The sequence below is a fragment of the Canis aureus genome, chromosome 34 (assembly GCF_053574225.1).
Source record: "Canis aureus isolate CA01 chromosome 34, VMU_Caureus_v.1.0, whole genome shotgun sequence".
NCBI classification, from domain to species: Eukaryota; Metazoa; Chordata; class Mammalia; order Carnivora; family Canidae; genus Canis; species Canis aureus.
In genome coordinates this window covers 835,636-857,757 of record NC_135644.1, presented here as the reverse complement: position 1 = coordinate 857,757, position 22,122 = coordinate 835,636, and the positions used below count along the sequence as shown (strand labels likewise).

The following is a 22,122-nucleotide window of genomic DNA, read 5'->3' as shown; positions in this document are numbered from 1 at the left end:
AGATCTGATCAGTGGATCAGAGAATTACTTGGAATCAGAGGCATTTGCCACTATTAGCAGAAGTAGTATCCTAGACCATTGTCGAGTTTAACCAAAAACAGCAATAGGATACAAAGAAAGTATCAATGAATGATTCTGGATCATTCCTTTTGGTGCTTCTAAAGGAATATATGCAGATTCTATGTAAGCTGTTGTGCATATAACTGTAAAATAGCTCTGAACAGTAAGAAATCAGTGGCAAACTCAAAATAATTTAATGAATACACATACAACTTGAGCATTAGTTTTTTTGTGTGTGTTTTTGCAGTTGTTTGGTTTTTTTTTTTTTTGGTATATATCATATGTATCAATAGCAAGTTGCTATTATTTCCCAATAAATAAGCAAACTAGTTCTTCCCAGAACTAAAGAAATAGCTACAGCATATAACACATTCTGCATATAACACATCTACAGTTTAAAAAAGTTATGTTGATGCATTTAAGTCAGAAAAATTTTAAGCTTGGAGAAACTCATAAATGTTTGATATTTTCACAGAGAAAAAATATTTGAGATAATGAGAACAACATAATCATGATTAAAAACTATTGGAATATATAGAAAGAAACAAAACTTTCCAGAAATACCTTCATTATATAAAGCTGTTTTCTTCATTATGCTACCTATTTCTTTTATTTACAAAACTATTCTGAAAAATATATTGTCGGGTGTTAAAATCCCCAAGTCTTATATTTATATTCAAAAACCTTAGTTACTCGATCCGCCTTATGTGCATCTTTTGATTATAGCAGTTTATAGTCTTTCTTAGTTATGAGTTTACAATAAAATATATGTATTTTTTCACTTAGTAAACTAATTTTGAGTCTTTTTTTTTCCCTGTAACCCTTCAGTTTCATGAATGTAAAGAAATAAGCAAGTTCTTTAAGCAGTTTTAAAACACACTTTTTTTACAGAGGGAGGAATATTTATTTGCAAACTTCTTTAAAGGCAAACATTTTCAGATTATGCTGAGAGATTCTCTCCACTGGCCATGCACGTAAAATAACCAAGAAAGGAAAACAAAGTTTTGTTCAAGGATTGATGGTTGTCTGAAAAGCTTATTTTACCTCCTTGGTTATCTTACCTATTTCAAAAGAATATAATCTGCCCTTAAAAAATGTATTGTATGCTCCACACAGAGAACCCAAAGGCTCAAATCCTATGGGGGGGCTGATGCTTCTCAAGATTCTCGTTCCCTTAGGAGCTTAATTATCCTGAGTTTGCCCATCTATTGAGACTCCTGCTGCTTCTGCACAAAGAAGGGGCTCGAGAAACTAATTCAGCTTACTGCACTATTGACAAAGGGATTTCTTTGGATTTTTCATAACAATCTCTTCATTAATTTCTCTTTGAAAACCCGTTTGCTAGTCTTCTCATGCCCAAGACCAACAAAAAGCTCTGCTCACGCTGAAATGGCAGCATCACGTAATATTTCAAAGTCAGCTGCTTTTTCCATGCCTCGCATCCCTTTGACCCTGTTTGTGCCCCACTGATAGTATTTCCTTTACTACATATATTTGAGAGCTTTGCCCCTTCTCTTCTCTGACTTACCCAAGTCCTGTCTTTTCTGAAAACATTTTCTATTCTGCTCTCTGGAAACCACATTCCATGTTCACTAAGCTCTCTTCCGAACTCAAATTTTTCACATAATCCTCTCTTGGTCTCCACTCTTTGGCCTCAACTAAAGTATAAATCTCCCCTTGGAATGATCCTTACCCTGGAAGCTACTCCTAATGTTCCACATCCCATAAGCCGTTCCGCAATATGAGTCACGGCTTCATTCCCCAGGGCCACCATTAGCCTCCATCCTCATCAGGCTTGTAAGGTCATCGAGAAATTCTCGCCTGAAAAACAGAATTGCCATATCCCTGAATCTCGGCATTATTCTAGAACGTTGACTCTTTAAGACCTCAGCTCCTTTGAACTGAGTTCTCATCGCCCTAGCCCGTCTGCGTCTGCAGCCCCAGCCTCTTTTTCACCAGTACCCAAAACAACTTGAGTTCAACTTTATTCTTTCACGTCTTCCTGGTCACATCCTCGCTGCTCTCTGAACATGCCAAGTGTATTCTCACCACCGTGTTGCCTTTGTACAAGTTACCTCCTTTCTCCGGGGTACATATACGTCCGGATGATTTCAGCTACAAGCTGCAGAAAAAGAGAAAGTCTATTAACCAAAAGAACATATAATGGTTTACATAAATGGAGGTCAGAGGGACATCAGATTTTAGGGCTGTTCAATCCAAAGGTAAACATTGTAACCGAGGTCATGAATTCTTTCCACCTTTTTGTTCGCTCCTCCACCACACTAGCTCCGTTCTCAATCTAGTCCTTATATCCCAAGGACACCTGCCAGTTGGAATCTTGATGAGATGCTTTCTCATGGACATCCAGAATTGGATTCTCATCATCCTCCAGGACAGCTATAAACTCCCTTTCTAGAAACTTTTATTGAGCCCTCTTTTCATTCATGCCATTGAAAGGGATCATATACCAATTCCTAAGTCAAGAACTGTAGCCGAGCAGATGGGATTACTTTGATCGGCAATAGTTAAGACGCAGCCTGAAGCCAGAAACGAGCATTTGGGGAGGCAAATCTCTCTGTCTCTCTATCTCTCTACCTCTCTGTCTCTGCTAAAGGATATTCATCCAGTGTGATTCAGGAATAGACCTTAAAGAGTCTGTAGGGAAAGATGATACCTCAGATGATCCTTAGAACAGTGATTTACAAACCTCATTTTTGAGGGGGGAAATATGTTCTCCAAATGAATGCTAGTACAAGGGCTCCTTGAAAGGTATCAAAGGTGACTTCCTTTTTGTTTTGTTTTGTTTTGTTTTGTTTTTTGTTTTGTTTTGCAAAGATTAAGGATTACTGGTGGTTCCTCATCCACCTAGGAAGCTTCTTAAGATTAGCCTGAAAGCTCTCTGGAGAAACCCCATAGGGTGCAATTTTGAAAACCACCCTTCGACTGTTTCCTGAATAATGTTTAATTATCCTAGCCAGATGACTGAGAGTAACCGACTATTACCTAATATGAGAATAGTGTCTGAAGTTGAGCTAGTCACTGTTATTGATTGAGAAAAAAAGTCTGTATATTCTAAATACCAGGCGTGTTGTTATCATAGTTGATATTTAATTATGGAAATTAAGAAAATCACTGTGAATCTACTTCAAATGCAGAATTTCCTATCCCTGCATAAAGGTAAATATCAAGACTGCCCAGAGATAGGGCCGGTACTTTCTCATGACTCCTTAGGCTCCTCCACCTACATGAAAACCCAGCCGGAGTTAATTTATCAATCCTGACCGAAGGAAATTCTCCATTGGACCGCGTTGTTGCGTAGCCCTCACTAGACTGCATTTAGGACCAGCCTTCTTTTTTTTAATCTTCTTTTTTTATTATTATTATTTATGATAGGCACACAGTGAGAGAGAGAGAGACAGAGATACAGGCAGAGGCAGAAGCAGGCTCCATGCAGGGAGCCCGATGTGGAATTCGATCCTGGGTCTCCAGGATCGCGCCCTGGGCCAAAGGCAGGGGCTAAACCACTGCGCCACCCAGGGATCCCTCTTCTTCTTCTTTTTTTTTTTTTTACATTGCTAAACACTTGACCATATTGAGCCTAAGAGGCTCATTTGCATATGGAGGTATTGACATCTTGAGTACTTGACATTTTGATTCAAAGTTTAAAGACCAGACCTGTGGCACCTACATTTCTCTGCCCCTGCATTTCCCATCCTTCATTATTGTTGAAGAGATAATAAAACGTCACATATCTTTAGTAAATCAGTCCAGACCTTCTACAAGGACATTGCTTTCCTGGAAGAACAGTCAGAGATCAGTCTCATGGGAAAGTTAATAAAATGTATTAAACTCAGATATCTAAATTGTTTTTTTTTTTTTAAGCACTAGCAAGTCTTGATACTGCCCATCAACCTCTATCAGAGATAAGAATAGAGTGAGCATTCATAGAATTATCCCCTTGAAGACTCCTGATCTCCGCTTCTTAGACGTCAAGACCTAGACAGGCCTTCCGCATGCTCAGTTCGCCCCAGTGTCTCTGAATACAGATGACACCAGGGTCACGCTCTAGAGGACCAAGCCCTCGGTTCAGTTGTCACACAAGTTCATTTGTTTGCTTATCTGAACAAAGTCAGGAAAGAAGATAGTGAGATGCGGGGTCTGCATTCCACAGTTCTCGACTTTTTGTTCACAGCAGGCATAGTTCATCAGAGATACCCCCTCCTGCAACAGCCTAGCGCCATTTCCGATTTAACACATTAAAAATATTTCAAAAAGTGAGATTTTTTGAATATATCATACTTAAGACAAAAAAAAAAAAAAAACCCTATACACCATACAGAATGAGGGAAGGTGGGTTTCTAGAAGGCAACGATCATAAGGAAAGAGCATGAAAGAAGTACAAAGGATTGCAAGTATGTGAAAATGTTACTTAAAAAAAAAACTAAGATATAAACAGTGAATATATAAAACAACAGCAAAATTAATGTGGAGAAAATAGAAAAAGTGAAGAATGGGCAGTAAGAGAAAAAGTAGAATCACCTACTTGGCATGTGTCAGAGCATCGCACAGTAATAAATCCAAAACTTAACCTTTGATTTTTCATCTGCAAAGTCAACCTTCCTCTTGTCTCCAGTCTGACAACCACGTGGTCATCCGCTAACCATGGAGTAGCCTTGGGCAGCTCCCAGCTCCTCAGGGTCCTCCTCGGGTCCGGATCTCTTCCCTCCTGTGAACTGTGCCTCCCCAGGTGTCAGCAGGCCCTGCCTCCCTCCTGTGTGGGCACCGGGCACCCGCAGCAGAGCGCAGGAACCCCTCGTGCAGCAGGCAGGCCGGGCCACCCCCCACAGCCTGCTACCGCCCAGGCCTCGGTCCCTGTTCCCTCCTGGCGGTCCTGGGCCCCATCTTCTCACCCCGTGGAGGACTGCCCGTAGCCTCAGGCCTCATCTGCACCTCCTGGGCCTTCCCCTGTGCCTGGGGTGGGGGCTGCTTCCTTCAGCACCCGCAGCACCTCCAGGGGCAGCACTGCGAGCTCCCAGGCCCCGAGAAGTCTGGTTTTAAGTAGTAACACAGTTATAATCGTCTACTTTTTTTTGTATTTACTTGAAGCAATTGCTTGTTCATTTTCATACCTGGAGCGGCAGGAACATGTCTGTTTTATTTCCACTAAGGCAGCACTTGGGATCAGGTATAGTTAGCTCCTTCTACCAACTCAGTGAAAACATTTGACTTCTAATTTTGAAAACGATGAACAGTAGACGGCAAAGTCGAAAAAAATTTTTTTTCTCATTTTCACAGAATATTTTTTATTACTAAAAAAAATTTCTTATGCACATATGTTTAACTAGAGCTTAAAGAGTTACTGTTAAGCATTGAACTCACACCTCACCTTATTTAGTAAATTGAGCCATCGGGATTTATCCATTTGAGAATATGACATGGCAAACTATTTTTAAATTTCTCTTCTAGTAAAATAGCTAATGGGAACTTGGTCATCAAAAAGGCAGTGAATGCATGGAAAGACGCTCGTCATTCATCATCAGGGAAAATGCAAATCAAAACTCCCATGAGATACACTTGACACTGGTAGAAGGGCCAAAATGAACACAGGAAACAGCAGGTGCTGGTGAGGATGCGGCAAAGGCGAGCCTCTTACCCCACTGGTGGGAAGGTGAACAGGGGATCGTAGGGGAAGGGGAACCAAAGGGGGGAAACAAACCATAAGAAACTCAATGGTGGAGAACAACCAGGGCTATGGAGAGTTGGGGGGATGGGCTAGATGGAGGACGGTAGTGAGGGGCACTTGGTATGGTGAGCCCTGCGTGCTACATGGAAGTGATGAATCACTGAATGAAGAAAAAGGGGCAGCAAATGAGGAATAAAAAGCGCTGGAGGAGAAAGAACACGGTCTCTCTAAAGAGAGATCTTTAGATTCTGATCTCTTTAGAGATCTCGGCACGTGTCAGAGGCATCACCTCTGATCTCTAAAGAGATCATCGTCTCTGATCTCTAAAGAGACCTTTAGAGAGAGATATCTCTGAAGAGAGATCTAAGGCCAGCAATCGCTCTTCTGGGAACTCCTATCCTTGCTGCAATCCCTTGGTCAAGGCAAGGGCGCACACGGTGGTTTTTTTCTCACAGATTTCCCCGGTTTAGCCTTTGCAAATACGACTAATACTTGTTTGTTGTTGCTGTTGTTGTTGTTCATTTCATCTGCTGTAAACAACTGAATATCCAGGTTCAACACCAAACTCAGAAGTTAAAAGGGCTGTTAGGTGACTTTACTATTCTGCATTCTCCACCCCACAGTTCTTAGTACATCTGCGTCATCTAACCAACGCCCCCAAAGGCCCGTTGCATTCTTGTTGAGCTCCAGCACCTCCTTACCCAGCTGCTTTGTGATGAACACTTAGGACACGTTCTTATTTGACAATGATCCTTTTCACCTTTTTGTCCTGAAGGAATATCTGCTTAAATATTTGTTAAGAATCCTTCAAACGGAAAACTTCACCGCCATGGTCCCCAACAATTAAGTTTTTATGTGTGTGTATTGGAAGACATTTGACCTAATTAAATGAGCAAAGATTCCAAAAGTCATTAAGAATCACATCAGAATCTAAAATACCCCAGGAAAGTTTCCTTTTAACGGAGAAAGATCTAGGAAGAGAACCTTCACGGCTCTCACAATAGAAGTTGTAATTGTTCCAAGTGATCAGTATCTACACGTCGTAGTTGGAAAGAGCCCAGGGCTTCAGAGAAGGCAGCACCGAACGGCCAGATGGAACAAACGCGTGACGACTCATGGCTTGGGGACGCCCTACGAGATGGGCAGAGCATGGACTCGAGTTTGCTGGGACACACACCCACTCCCTCCCGCTCCCACGAAGGCTCGTCTACATTGGCCCCACCGCAATGTCCCATAGACTGGACCGTTGAAGTGCGGAGGTGCAACAAAGAATTCTAAACCAAAGTAGATGTTAACTGAGTTTGAAGAAGAAATGCTCTTTCTTATTCTCTAATCCTGGTTTAACCTTGAGAGGCGTAGAGAAGAGGAAACATGGGACAATTCAGTCATTTGACCTTCAGAGCAACGTCTTCACTTGAGGAATTTGCTACTTGTCCGCACCGGCTTTTCTATTGCAGACTTTGTAGATTTGTTTGGCTTTTCCAAATATTGAACAGTGTATTAGATAAACTCACAGGGAAGCAGAGTTCTGAAGTTCTGAAGTTCTGTATTAGATAAACTCACAGGGAAGCAGAAGTCTGAAAATGTCTATTAGCCAAAAAAACAAGCCACGCTCGACTGTCGGAGTAACCGCAGGACACGTCACTGAGGGAACGGGAATCACATTGGCATGACACCCCTTGCCCACCGGACCTGGCCCACTGGATCGTCCCGCCCATCCAGCCCTACCGGTTAGAGAAATATCCCGACACACAGCCAACGACCCAAGAGAATGCTGAATGTCAGGGTCAGCTTACGTGCAGGAAACCCCAAACCCATTTTAGAAATAGCTTCATTTTTCTTCCCATTCATGCATCTTCTTAACTGAGATGTCAGCAAATGCAAATTAACTTAAATAAGCTTCATGCCTACAGCTTTCTCTAAACACCCTGGACTGAGTGATATTAAGAAAAAATTTCAGATTAATTAAACTCCTGTCTGGGCTCACCCAAAGGTAAATGTAGCAAAAGGAAAGCTAATTTACTTTAATAAGGCAAAAAGAACAAGTTGTGGGCTTCCTGTCTCCATCTATGGAATGGAAACCTTGTGCCATAGGGCTCAGCTCAAAGGCGCCTGCTGGCCCAGTGCGTAGAGCACGTGATTCCTGATCTCAGAGGCTGTGAATTTGAGTCTCATATTGGGTGTAGGGACTACTTAAAAATAAAATCCTGGGATGCCTGGGCGGCTCAGTGGTTGAGCATCTGCCTTCAGCTCAGGGCGTGATCCCAGGTCTGGGGATCTAGTCCCACATCGGGCTCCCTGCATGGAGCCTGTTTAAAAAAAAATAATAATAATAAATAAATAATAAAAAATAAAATCTTAAAAAATAAAAAATAAAAATAAATGCACTTTGATGGAGATGCACAAAGAAAGAATGAACGTGGAAATCTTCACAAGTGTAAAAAAACTGCACAAAGGCCGAGGGCGAGTATTTTTCTTCTGTTTATGGACATCATCCCACGCTCAGCAACACGTAAGATCACAGGATACAAAATCTGCTGTAATTTTTATCTACATGAACATTTCACCCACTTCCTGTTCTATGAACACTTCTCCACAGAAGTGAGTGGTTTTAATCATTTCGATAAGATTTCGACTTCAGAGCCACAGTATTCATGATATCACCACAGCTGACGCATACGCAACTGGCCCTGGAATAACACAAGTTTGAACTGGGCGGGTCCACTACACCTGGCTTTTTTAAAAATAAATACGTTACAATATACTTCCTTATGGCTTTCTTCATATTTTCTTCTCTCTAGCTTACTTTATTGTAAGAATACAATATGTGATATGTGGTATACACGAAATACGTGTTGATTTTTTTCTTTCTTTATTTATTCATCAGACCCAGAGAGAGGCAGAGACACAGGCCGAGGGAGAAGCAGGCTCCCTGCAGGGAGCCCGACGCGGGACTCGATCCCGGGACCCCGGGGTCACCCCCTGAGCCCAAGGCAGATGCTCAACCGCTGAGCCCCCCGGCGCCCCGAGATACTAACTGACTGCAACCGTCAGGCTTCCAGTCAACCGTAGGCTACTAGCATTGCTGTGGGGGAGTCACATCATGCAGGAATTTTTTACTGCAAAGGGAGTCAGTGCCCCCAAGTCCTTGTTCAAGGATCGACTGTACTTCCCCATTACCACTGTGGTAAGTGGGTCCTGACTCTGAATGATTTCTCCTAAAAACAAATCAGTCTAGGGATATACTACGATTGAAGGTGAAATATTGCTCCGTCCGTAGTAGTCGTCAATTTTGTTCGACTTCTTTTCGGGTTCGCTTTAAAATGTACTGTTTCTAGTATTTTCGGCTGCCCAGCATGTGGACTGCCTTTGCTATATTTAGAAAATTCTCCACCTTTTAGATCTTGATGGAAAGTAGAGCCTACCCCCAGCTACTGGACCTGGGACCCTAGAGACCTGCTTTTCTGGCCTCCTGAAGCTCAGATACTCCGACGCACGGAAAACAGAAGCTAGAGCCTCACACACGACTCGAGGAGATTGTCTTAGAGACAGATGCCCCAAAATGTAATTCCCTCGGGTACACGGCACCCGTGGCATGTGGTGTCACCGTTCTGTATCAGCAGCACCAAAGGGGCGCCCGGGGGCTCAGCAGTTCAGCGTCTGCCTTCCGCTCAGGGCGTGACCCCTGGGTTCCAGGATCGAGTCCCGCATCGGGCTCCCTGCATGGAGCCTGCTTCTCCCTCTGCCTGTGTCTCTGCCTCTCTTTCTGTTCTTTCATGAATAAATAAATAAAATATTTAACAAAAAATTAAAAAAAAAACAGTGAGTTGCAGGTGTTCACCGAATAGATTGATGATGCAATACAAAAGCAATCGAGTAAATTATTTTATTCTCCAGGTCAATACATATGTTCATTTGCTGTATGGAAATGCATAAATTCTCAATCACTCCAAAGAAAACTTCAAAGTGGCCCATTTCCCGCCGGTCCGCTGGGCATTCCTCCAGACTGACTGCAGAAGGAGGCCCCGGGCCACCTGACCTCCAGGCCCCGCAGGCCACCCTGCGCCCCGGGAGGTGAGACGGGCCCACTGGGGTCGTGGGGGCAGTGCCCGGGTCACTGAGCCTGGCTGCCAGCTGTGGATCGTGGGCCTAGGGCCGCTAGGCCGCGGCCTGCCTGGCACCCAGGCCTTGAGGCTCAGCCCAGGTGGGACAGGAGGCCACCGGGCCCGCCCAGGCCGCCCTTCAAACGCCACTTGGAAGGACGGTGTCTCTGAAGAAAATGTGTCACGGTTTCGCAGAATGTTCCTGCTCTCCAGCCTCATGGGAGCAGGCCTCACTCGGTGTTGGGCGGTGGGACGTGACCCCTAACGCTTCGCTGGTCCTAACAGCCAGACAAGAGTTGCCGCATCGATGACCCCAAAACAAGCGCTTTTTCCTTCATTACAACCAACTTTTTTTTTAATGTTGCGGCTTAACCATTAACCTTGTTCAACAGACATGGGTATTAATGACATAGATTTTTTTTTTTAGGTCATATTGATCTTCAAGGGACACGGTGTTGCCACCACTGAGGCCATCTAGTAGGAATGATCCTAGATTGCCAGGACAAATGCACCGTCAGCACCACAAAAACGATCTTTGGGTTCGCAGTTTTTGTTCAGATACGTTGGAAAGACTGTTTCCTGTGCGGGAGCGGTTGGAGTTGAGACCACGTGGATCTAGACACTATGCTAAGTGGTGGTATGCGGGAGAAATGAGGCGAGGAGGTGGAAGTGGGAGGGCCACGAGCAGTCCTGCCTCCAAAGGAAGAGCAGCGCCACCTCGCAGGGCAGTGAGCTTCCCTAACCCGCCAGTTCTTCCAATAAACCTCAGAGGGACAGGGGCCCTCTGGGACGAGGACTCGGCCTTCCACGTTCTCAGAAGCCTGTCCCCTCCACTTGGGAAACCTCACGTTCATCGCTTACGTGTTATAAACTAATTTGGCTTCTTGTCATTTCAGATTTTTTTTCCCCTCCCCTCAGTTGGAAGTGTCTAGTGATGACTTCTCAGGTCAAATGGTCACTCGCGTAAACCTTATTATTCCTTTTTTTTTTTTAATTTAATAAATTTATTTTTCATTGCTGTTCAATTTGTCAACATATAGAATAACACCCAGTGCTCTTCCCATCAAGTAAACCTTATTATTCCAAGTCACAGATCTTGGTGTTCCAGATTTAATGTAAATGTGTGTAAATGTGTGCGTGTGTCTAATACAGGCAGAAAATGATTCACGTTTTATGTGATAAAATATAAGCACCTAAAGGAAAAATATTCTAATACGTAAAATTTATTCTCATACATAGAAAATATTCTAATGTATCAACATCCACATTTTACATATTTGTAATCTTTCTGAATCTATAGGACTAGTCTTAAAAAGTGTTAAGTACTTTTTCAAGAAAAGGTTACATTTCTTTGTTGCAGAAATAACTTACAGCAGTCCAAGCATGGTTTTCCTGTGATTTTGTTTCTTTAGGCCCAGGGCTTGGGTGGTGGTTCCTTGTATTGTGTACAATCTTCTAAGAGCAAAAGATGAATTGTTTTTCTTTTTTTTTTCTTTTTTTGCATAGTCCAGTTAAACTGAAATCAAGGAATCTAAGGTGTGACTAGACTTTGGAGGTTGTTCTATCAAAAAAAAAAAAAAAACAACATTTTTTTTTAAGATTTTGTTTATTCATGAGAGACACAGAGGCAGAGACACAGGCAGAGGGAGGAGAAGGCTCCATGCAGGGAACCTGATGTGGGGCTCGATCCCAGGACCCCGGGGGCACGCCCCTTCCTGACCCCCCACACACCTCCTCCACCCCTCCCACCCCCAAGGCCTCCCCCTCCCCTCCCCGCCGCCCTCCTCCCAAGGCCTCCCCTTCCCTCCCCACCCGCCTCCTCCCAAGGCCTCCCCTTCCCTCCCCCTCTCCACTCCCCTCCTCCCAAGGCCTCCCCCTCCCCTCCCCGCCGCCCTCCTCCCAAGGCCTCCTCCTCCCCCTCCCCGCCCCCCTCCTCCCAAGGCCTCCCCCTCCCCTCCCCGCCCCCCTCCTCCCAAGGCCTCCCCCTCCCCCTCCCCGCCCCTCTCCTCCCAAGGCCTCCCCTTCCCTCCCCTCCCCACCCCCTTCCTCCCAAGGCCTCCCCTTCCCTCCCCTCCCCACCCCCTTCTGCCCAAGGCTTCCCCTTCCCTCCCCTCCCTGTGCCCCTCCTCCCAAGGCCTCCCCTTCCCTCCCCGCCCCCTCCTCCCAAGGCCTCCCCTCCCCCTCCCCGCCCCTCTACTCCCAAGGCTTCCCCTTCCCTCCCCTCCCCGCCCCTCTCCTCCCAAGGCCTCCCCTTCCCTCCCCTCCCCACCCCCTTCCTCCCAAGGCCTCCCCTTCCCTCCCCTCCCCACCCCCTTCTGCCCAAGGCCTCCCCTTCCCTCCCCACCCGCCTCCTCCCAAGGCCTCCCCTTCCCTCCCCTCCCCACCCCCTTCCTCCCAAGGCCTCCCCTTCCCTCCCCTCCCCACCCCCTTCTGCCCAAGGCCTCCCCTTCCCTCCCCTCCCTGTCCCCCTCCTCCCAAGGCCTCCCCTTCCCTCCCCTCCCCCTCCTCCCAAGGCCTCCCCTCCCCCTCCCCGCCCCTCTACTCCCAAGGCTTCCCCTTCCCTCCCCTCCCCGCCCCCCTCCTCCCAAGGCCTCCCCCTCCCCTCGGCCCCGCAGCAGGTGCGGCCACCGTGACACCTGCGGCCCCGCGGGGTTGAAGGGCCGCGGGCAGGGACAGGCAGGGACAGGGAGGAGCGAGGGGAATCGGGGGCAGCGGGTCCCACCGACTCCCTGGGGCCCGGCCGGGCGGGCTCCCACCAGGTACTTCCCTCCCCTGGGTGCAAAATGAGCGAGAACTCCCAAAACCCTTTTCCCCCTTACCTCCCTGTCTGCCCAGAATTGTGTCAAGAACTTTGAGGCTCTCATTTTAAGGGGATTTTCTTTCCCCCAAGGTTCTGGAGGGAAAGGATCAGAAAGTCCCATCAGGGGAGGGAAGGCCTTCCTGGGAGTCGCCCTGTTTCCATTACTGCCAACATGGTGGGAAGAAGGTACAAAGTAAGTAAGAAACAGGAGAGCTGAATCCAGATGCATCCATGAATGGAACCTAAGAGGTTGGTAAAACTCTACCTAATACCCAAATAAACAAAAATATCAGGCGCAGTGAGTGTTGTAGGCAAATCAGATCCCGCTCGGCAACTGAATGCTAAATGGCACAAAAAAAGAAAAAAAAGAACAGCTCCAAACTCATTTTATGAGATGGCAATGACCTCAATGCCAGAATTTGACTAAGACATCATAAAAGGCCAATTTATTTGCGAACATAGCTTGATTTTTTTTAGAATAAAATATTAGCAATCAAAACCGAGCAATGGGGAAAAAAAAAGATTAAATGGTCGTTTTTGTGTAATCTCCAAGATGCAAGAAGATATGAATTTCAGAGAAAAACATTAACGTGCTTTTTTTTTTCCCTTGGAAATTAGAGAAAGATCATATTATGAGTCAGAATAAATGAGTTAGATTAAAACTTTAATAAACTCGAGAAGCATGTTTCTCCTCTAATAGAGACAAGTAAAAAATTTCCTAGCGAAAAGGGAATAGGACTTCTTTAGCACTGTAAAGGGACTTCAGAGAAGGCTGTCGTCAATGGGAAACTTAATGGGCATTTATTTTTTATTCTCTTTAAATAAGAATAAGAAAGCAGTGTCCACTATAGCAACTACTTTTTGAAATGACATGAGGGACAAGGGCAAACAAGTATTAGGATTAGGTGCAGAGATCTTTCTTTTAGTAAGACCTTATTTCTTTTAGAGGACTTTAAGGTCCACAGCACAAGGGAAAGGAGCTTAGAGAGATTTCTTATAGAGCCCTGCCCCCACAGTTAAGATTGACATCGACACATCACAATCCCCCAAAGTCCATAGTCTGAGTCACTTTTGGTTCTGTACATTCTAGAGGTTTGGACAAACATATAATGAATGACATGTACCCATCGTTGCGGTGTCATACAGAGCAATTCCATTGCCTTAAAAATGCTCGTGCTCCCCTTATCCATCCTTCCTCCCACTTTGACCCGTGGCAACCAGTGATCTCTTTATTTTTTCTATAGTTTTGCCTTTTCCGGAATGCCATGTAGTTGGAACTCCACAGCATGTAGCCTCTTAAGATGAGCTCCTTCCATGTAATCATATGCATTGAAGTCTCCTCCACGTGATGTCTTGCTTTGGTGGCTCAGTTTTTCTTCAGCGCTAAAAAATATTCCGCTGTCTGGATATACCGCCATCCCTTTATCTGTTCACTTGTTAAAGGACTTCTCAGTTGCTTCCCAGTTTTAGCAACTATGAATGAAGCTGCTGGAAACATCCATGTGCAGGGCTTGGTGTGGACCTGTTTTTGATTCTTTTAGGTCAATACCAAGAAGCCCTCCCGCTGCATCACGTAGTGAGATGCATTAGCTCTGTAAGGAACAACCAGGTGGCCTCTGCAGACCCGCAACAGTGTGTGACAGCTGGTGTTGCTCCCCATCCTCGCTGTTCCCGATTTGGGCTCTTCCAGGGTATGTAATGGGGTCTTGGCATTGTTCAGTTTGCATTTCCCAATGTCACGTGATGCGTAGCATCTTGTCATATGCCTCTTCACCATCTGTGTATCCTCTTTGCTGATGTGTCTGTTCAGGTCTTTGGCCCACGTTTTAATCGGGTTATTTTCTTGTTATAGAGTTTTAAGAGTTCTTTGCATATTTTTGGATAACAATCCTTTTTATCAGGTGCGTCTTTGGCAGATATGTTTTCCCACTCTGTGTCATCGCATTCTCTTCACAAAGCAGAAGACTCCACTGTGATGAAGTCCAGCTTATCAATCGTTTTTTTCATAGACCATGCCTTTCTAAAAAGTCCCTGCCGTACTTAAGGCCATCTAAGATTTCCTCCTATGTTACCTTCTAGTTTTATAGTCTTGCATTTTACACTTACACTTTAATCCATTTTGGGATTAGTTTTTGTGAAAACATTGAGGTCTGTTATTTAATCTTTTTTTTTTTTTTTTTTTTTTTTTTTTTTTTTGTAGGTAGATGTCTAGTTAGGTGGTCCAGCAGCATTTGCTGAAAAGACCATCTTTGTTCCGTTGTATTACCTTTGCTCCTTTGTCAAAGAACAGTTAACTCTATTTATAGGAGTTCACGTCTGGCCTCTCTATTTTGTACCATTGATCTATTTTCCAAAACCACACTATCTTCATTACTAGAACTTTACAGTAAGTCTTAAAGTTGGACAATGTCAGTCTTTCATCTTTGTTCTTCTCCTTCAATACTGTGTTGCCTACAAATGTGCGGTTTGGTGTTGGCTAAGTGTTAAGTATCATGTTAGCTGTAGGTTTTTTGTTGATATTCTTTATCAAGTTGGGAAAGTTCCCACCTTCTTTGACTTACAGAGAGCTTTTATCATGAATACATGTTGGGTTTTGTCAAATGCTTTTTCTGCATCTATTAATATGATTCTTTGTTTTCAGCCTATTGATGTGATGCAATACATTAACTGACCTTTGAATATTAAACCAGCCTTGCACAAATGGTATAAATTTCACTTGGTCATGATGTATAATTCTTGTGAATATTGTTGGATTTCCTTTGTTAATATCTTCTTGAGGATTTCTGCATCTATATTCATGAGAGATATACTCTGCAGTTTTCTCTTCGCATAGTTTTGGTATTAGGGTAATGGCGACCTCAGAGAATGAGTTAAGAAGTATACTTCTCTGCTTCTGATTTCCGTTAGAAATCACAGAGAACTGGCATTATTTCTTCCTTCATGTTTTAAATTCTGGACTGATAATTCCAAAATTCCTCCCATGTCTGGATGTGATGCTTGCTCTGTCCCTTCAGATTGTGTTTTTTTTTTCTCTCTTGGTTTACCTTGTCATTTTGTCTTGATGGCAGGTCATGGTGCACTAGATAAAGGGAACTGCTGTGAATAGGCCTGTAGTAATATGGAAAAGTGGGGAGGAGAGGCCTTCTCGGGGCTGTGCTTAGGTCTTGGCCTTTCAAGGAGCCTAGGCCTCTGGACTGCGAGCTTCACAAGAGTCTCTCAGTTTCCCCTCACCCCCATTCCTTAGGTGGCAGATTGGGCTGGACTGGGCATTTCTTTCCCTGTAGGTCAGCTAGGCTCCAATTAAGAGCCCATTAGGGCTCTTAGGCTCTCATTAAGTAGTTTTCCTTGGGGCCGACTGTTAGGGAGAACAGATACTCCAGGTTATTACAAAATGGTTCCTTTCCCTTCCCTTGCAGTACCCAGAAGGGGATTTTTGTCTGGTACTTATGTGGACCCCTGGCTGAGATCCCCGTGGCAGATCTCACAATATCCTGACCCCCGTCTCCATGCCTGGGTCAGCCTGGAGCTTTCGTGTCTCAAAGCTGTCCCCACCGAGCTACTGGGAATTCGTGAATTCCAGGTCAGGCTTTCCTCCCCCGTCGCTGGTTTCTGAGGAGCTTCAGAGGGTGAGTCTCCGGTCCGCCTAAGCTGGGATGGCCTGTCTGCCTCTCCAGTCCTGGGATTTGTCCTGGATCCGCCGGCTATCACAGATGCAGGAAGAGTGGTTGATTTTTCCATTTGTTCGGCTTTTCGCTTGTGGTTCAGACGGAGCGGTAATTTCCAAGCTCCCTACCCACAGACCCGGAGAGATTCATGACAAAGAAAATTCAAGACAAAGTGAAAAGTATTAAAAATGACCATCTGGCAACCTTAATAAGAAAGCCTTCCTTGACCAATCCTAGCCCCCCCGCCCCAACAGACACACTCCACATCATCATTTTTTTGTCTTGCTCTATTTTGTTTCTCTTTAGCACATTTCACTACTTAATGTTCTATATGTTTTATTCATTTATTTTGCTTTTTTACAACCACTAGAATGTTAAGCTCCATAAAGGCAATAGTTTTTCTCTGATTTTCCCCGTGTTGTACTCCCAGTATCTGTAACACTGCCTGGAACAGAGTTGGTATTCCACATGGATCTGTTGAGTGAATGGATAAAAAAGCAAAAGAACTCATACGGTGGTTCAATAAGGTTACTATAAAAATGAATTGTGCTCCATGTGCCACTAACATTACACTTAAGAGTGCAACTTAAAAATATATATAATATTTATACTAGCAGGAAACATGGTGAGATACCTAGGAGTATGTTGAACAAAAAATAAGACCGAAATAACTGTCTTTTTATTTACTCGTTAATTAGGGACTGTTAATACTTACCGTAACTGTAGTTTCAATCCCACAGGAATGAAACCTTTAACCGATCAACATGGAATTTCTGATCAATAGTAGGAAATTTCCTGGTTGCCCTCCTCGCTCCCCAAGGAGGGCAACCTTGCCAAACAATGCATTTCTTACTAATAAATCCTTTTTGTCTTTTTATTAATGCCTTCTCTCTGCCTTTAAAAGCCTTTCTTTTGTTTAGAACAGAAATTTGGTGGAGCTTTGTGATTTATAAATCATTTAATAAAGCCAGTTAGATTTTCAAATTTACTTGGTTTGATTTTTTTTTTAACAAGACTAATCAATGTCAGACAGGTATCCTTTCAACCCAAATTAATCCATAAATTTAGTGTATTTCTAGCCACACTCTCAACAGGTCTTTCAATAAGGAGTGACTTAAAACATATGTTGAAGGGCAAAAAGCCATGAAAAGAAAAAAAAATTTAAGAAGAACAAAAAGTGAAAGAATTAACCCAACCAGAAAATAAGGATATTTTAAACCTTAGTGTTTGAGATTGTGTGGGTATTATTGCAGAGATAGACAAATAATGAAACAGAGTACAGGTATCTGATAAGTAGAATTTCAGTAAAAGTAAAATGATGGATAATTTTGTAAATAGTGCTGGAAAAAGTGGTAATCTGTATGGAACAAAATAATGCTATTATCTCTATCGTCTCATATATCAAACCTCAGATTTCAGGTGAGTAAACCCCTTAAGATAAAGAACAGCTTGTATCATGTCTAAAAGTAAGGATAACAGTCTGTATTTGTGACCCACGTAAAAATGAGTTTATTAGAACAGGCATGAAACGAATAATGGCCAAAAAAAAAATTGATAAGTTTAACTACACTGAAATTTAAAATGTTAGTACGATAAATAATTTCATAAAATGGGAAAAGTCTACGCATTATTAATATTCGGAAATATTAAGGTTACTTACAAATCAATAAGATAAAGAAAAGCACTCTAATTAAAACTAAAGTGACAACAATAATGACCAGGAACAGGGAAGCCACAAAAGGAGAAACCCACATAGGCGAGAAACAGATGGAAAGCTGTTCATCTCCCCGGTAATGAAGGACTTGAAAAACAAGACCGCAAGAAGGTGCCATTTCACACTCACCAGCCGGGACGCGCTGTTCCAATGCCTGGTGTTGGGGGGGAAGTGGAGGTGAAGGAATCCTCGCGCACTGCTGAGGAAAGCATGAACTTGTACGGTCTCTTCCAGAAAGCAACCTTGCAGGAGGGATCTTGTAACGTTTGCAGGATATTGTAAACCGGGAGGATATTGCAAGATCCAGCATTTCCACTCCCCGGGATGTGTCCTGGAGACACACACAAGACACGTGTGCCGGAAAGATTTTTTAATCATTGCATAATAACAATAGGTAACATTATTATGTGGCATCTACTAAATATTGGATCTATTTTCACTCTTTTTAGGTTTCACAGAAACCTTCTGAGGTGGAGGCTGGTTGTATTCCCTCTTATAGTCGACGAGCTCGAGACCCACGGAGAGCAAGGAATTTGCCAGGTTCATCGAGCTGAGGAGCGGTGGAGCAGGGTTTCCAAGGAGCTCGGCCGGCCCCAGAGCCCTTCATCCTGGCCCCTTGTTAATACTCTCTCAAAAGCCTAAAGGGAGATATTCAGAAACCACTTAACGTCCATCAACAAGAGCATCAAGTAGCCATAAAATAGACAACTTTGCAGTAGCTTCATCTACTAACACGGATGTAAGTTGAATCACAACCATGAACTCAAAAGTCACGCGTGAATATAGCAGTTCAGTATCACTTATATGCCATCTTACAATATATAAAAAAAACATATTTTTACGGGTACGTATGTGTAATAGAGGCAATACGTACACCAGGATAATAAACATCAGGCTCCACATAACAGTTCCGGCCGGACTACGCAGGCGAGTTCTAATTCACCTTAAGGTCAAAAAGAAGAAAATCCAAAGCAAGTCTGGCATCACGTTAACATTTGTCAAAATCACGAACTGGGCAGTCAGCTGTTTCTTGCATTATTTTGTAAAACTTCGCGTGTGAATTTTTCATGACGACGTGACGACGCTACCACTGATACAAACCTTAAACTCCTCTTGTCACAGTCCGCGCAACTTTTATTTTTGTTGTGTCTCTGATGTGTGAACACGTTGACGGGAAGGTGGACCCATTCACCGCCCCCTTAGGGTGCTCAGGGCCCAGGACATCCGCCGAGGCACCACCTGGGGAGCTCTCCCTGCGGCCGGGTGGGAAGGGGCCGACCCTAGGCACGCGGCCCCCTTGGTCCTGGGCCCGGATTCCTCTCCCCTGGCCTGGCCTGGCTCCTTAGGGGGCTCCTGGTCCCTTGGCCTCCGAGAGCCGCGCAGGGAGCGGGCATCCTGCCACCCTCCTGTGAAAGAAAAGGGTCCCTATCCCCTTTGTCCCTAAGCCCTGGCAGGTGTTATGCAAATGTGTCCTTATCCTCTCAGGGGACTTTGAACTCCTCCCGCCAGAAGCAGGAAGACAATGGTCTCTAAGGAGAGGAGGGCAGCGTGGCCACGAGGAAATCCTCGTGAACCCGAAACTCCTCTCATTAAGACGAGTCCCTGAAATGGCTGGAAACGGCGGCCACTGCGGGAGGACCCGCGTCACCCTGACGCCCGGGAGCTGCCGACGCCTTCCAGTGGCAGCATCACGCTCTGAGGCCGGATCCTCGGCTCCCACCGACGCGGCTCGCCCGTATTTAAATTTCTCTTGAAGAAAATCTGAGTGTGGTTATGGTGATAGTCTGTCCCTACCTTCAGGTCATCTGCAATCTAAAAGAGCTGAAAAAAATAAAATAAAAAAATAAAAAATAAAAGAGCTGATTCTTATTGTGGTAAAACACACACACACACACACACACACACACACACACACACACACTTTAACAGGCATTTAAGACCCTAAGTGAAATGAATTCCCTTTCTGCAGCTCAATTTCAGGCATCGCTGAGCAGGTGGGAGATTTGCCCCCTTCCTCTCGTCAAGGCTTTGACTCTGCTTACGTCTAAATCTAAACACATTCCTTTACTAAAGTAGTTCACTTCACGTAATTAATTCGAATTTCTTCACCTCAACATATATCATTTCTACCTAGATAATATTTATTTTTATATACGAAATAAGTATCCAATGTGTGCCTGTTGTAATAATCTTTAAAAATCCATTCATCTAAAAAATAAAAAAAATCTATTCATCTCTTTTTATAAGATTTTATTTATTTATCCACGAGAGACACAGAGAGAGGCAGAGGCACAGGCAGAGGGAGAAGCAGGCTCCATGCAAGAGCCCGATGTGGGACTCGATCCCGGGACCCCGGGGTCACGCCCTGGGCCGATGCTCAACCGCTGAGCCCCACCGGGATCCCCTCTATTCATCTCTTTTTACAATACTGTTTAGAATGCAGAATCGTAATGGTTTAATATGAACTTCTACAACCTCACAGAAACTATTATTTTTCTCCCTGTCTTTCTGTATTTCGATAGGATGTCAAGATGTAAGATCGTAGTGTTTACTATTATGATCCTGTTAATCATAAAATATAATTGAACCGAACACTTTTAAAGCAAATTCCACGTCAGACGTGTATCTTTCTTAAATGATGTAGACTCGGTCGTAAGTCTGTGCGATCGAATCTGCAGTAATTAATCCTACAAGAAAATACAGTGCGCGCACTAGTTTTTGGGAAGGCACAGGGGATCCTCGTCCTCTGAGGACGGCTGTCCATGACACGCCCTATGCAGTTCCGGGTCTTTCCACAACCTCCCTGTGACCATGACACCTTTATTTCAGCGATGAAAGGCGTAAGGCAGACAAACTCCCTCCGGCCGTCTCTCCTCCTCCGGAGAGCCCTACACAGACGTTGGGGCAGGTCAGGACCTATGGTTGCCCAGACCGACCCTGACAGCTTTCCTGATGCTCCTGGTGGGGCCGCCGCGCGCCTGTGTGCTGCGGGGTGTCGGGCAGGTGACAGCAGGACGGCACCTGAGCGTGTAGCTATTCCCTGGAGGGCGTGCACCGCGGGACACGTGGTTCTATTTCAGGGACATGGGATTCGCGAGCTCCGGGCACAACCATGGTTCACCGATGTCCCTCTGAGTCCGTGAGCCGACGGCCGTCCGATGCCCGCGGCAGGTGGGCACCAGCTGTTGACGGGACGGCCTGATGAACTTCGGCTAAAGGGATCTGCCTCTGGGAAGGGACAGATGGAAGCACACAAGGACAAAACAGAAAACCCTGCAGGGAATCGTTTAAGGAAGCAGACGGAAGTCCCTTGGCCGTGACTCGTCCCTGGAAGCTTCAGGTGTGCAGAGGCCCGGCGGCCTTGCGGGCTCGGGACCAGGCCTCCCTGAGCAGGTGGGGTGCGCATGGCCCGGGACTCGGGCAGGTGCCCAGAGGGCGGGCGGCCAGTGTAAGGCCGGGGGAGCTTCTCGGTGCTTCTTCTCTCTGCCACTTGGACATTTGACTTGTGTCCCAGAGGGGCGGTATCGTGGGTCCCAGTGAGAAGCCCTTGGGATGGGGGCGATGCTGACCCCAAGGGCCGTGCGATGTGACAGCAGTGACCATAGCGAGGAGCCAGCGAGACACGGAGTTGCTGGTGACTGCAGTGTAGACCTCCCCGTCCACACCGACTCGGTCTCTAGAGCCGCTCGGGCTGTGTTCACACCGGGGGAGGCTGGCGGGGGGAGCAGGAAACCACGGAGGTGAGCCGACCCACAGCTGACCTGCAGGTGCAGGCCACCTACGAGGATGGGGCCGGTGGTCTCGGGCGCCCCAAGGGAGCAGGACAGACAGCGGGAAGGTGTCAGGGAGTTGGCAGGTGTATTCCTCACTGCAAGTCGGTAATTTGGAGTCAAGCTTCACCTTCCTGACCCCACCCCCACTGAGGTCTGCTGACCAAGGATAATTAGCAGACTATTCTTTCCCGGGGAGCTGATGAAGGGAAGGGGGCCCCGCTGCAAGGCCAGGGTGGGCAGCGCTCCCCGGCTGTGCCGAGGTGGCCGGGAGCTGGGCCGCGGGTTCGGGCCGGGCTTGGGGCTCTGCTCCGTGGAGGCCCCCAC

The 22,122-nt window shown here is 45.4% G+C and overlaps 1 long non-coding RNA gene across 3 annotated transcripts; it reads left to right on the top strand.

The window, feature by feature from the left end:
- Positions 1-12,440: 12,440 nt before the first annotated feature.
- LOC144304604 (uncharacterized) lies at positions 12,441-19,842 on the top strand. Of its 3 annotated transcripts, none has more exons than XR_013371537.1 (5): positions 12,441-12,605; positions 12,737-12,895; positions 14,188-14,337; positions 16,063-16,226; positions 18,475-19,842. It is a non-coding gene; the product is annotated as an uncharacterized LOC144304604 (long non-coding RNA). The 3 variants fall into 3 exon arrangements; XR_013371536.1 differs by having other exon boundaries at positions 16,063-16,272; XR_013371538.1 differs by lacking the exon at positions 16,063-16,226.
- The last annotated feature ends 2,280 nt before the right edge of the window (positions 19,843-22,122 follow it).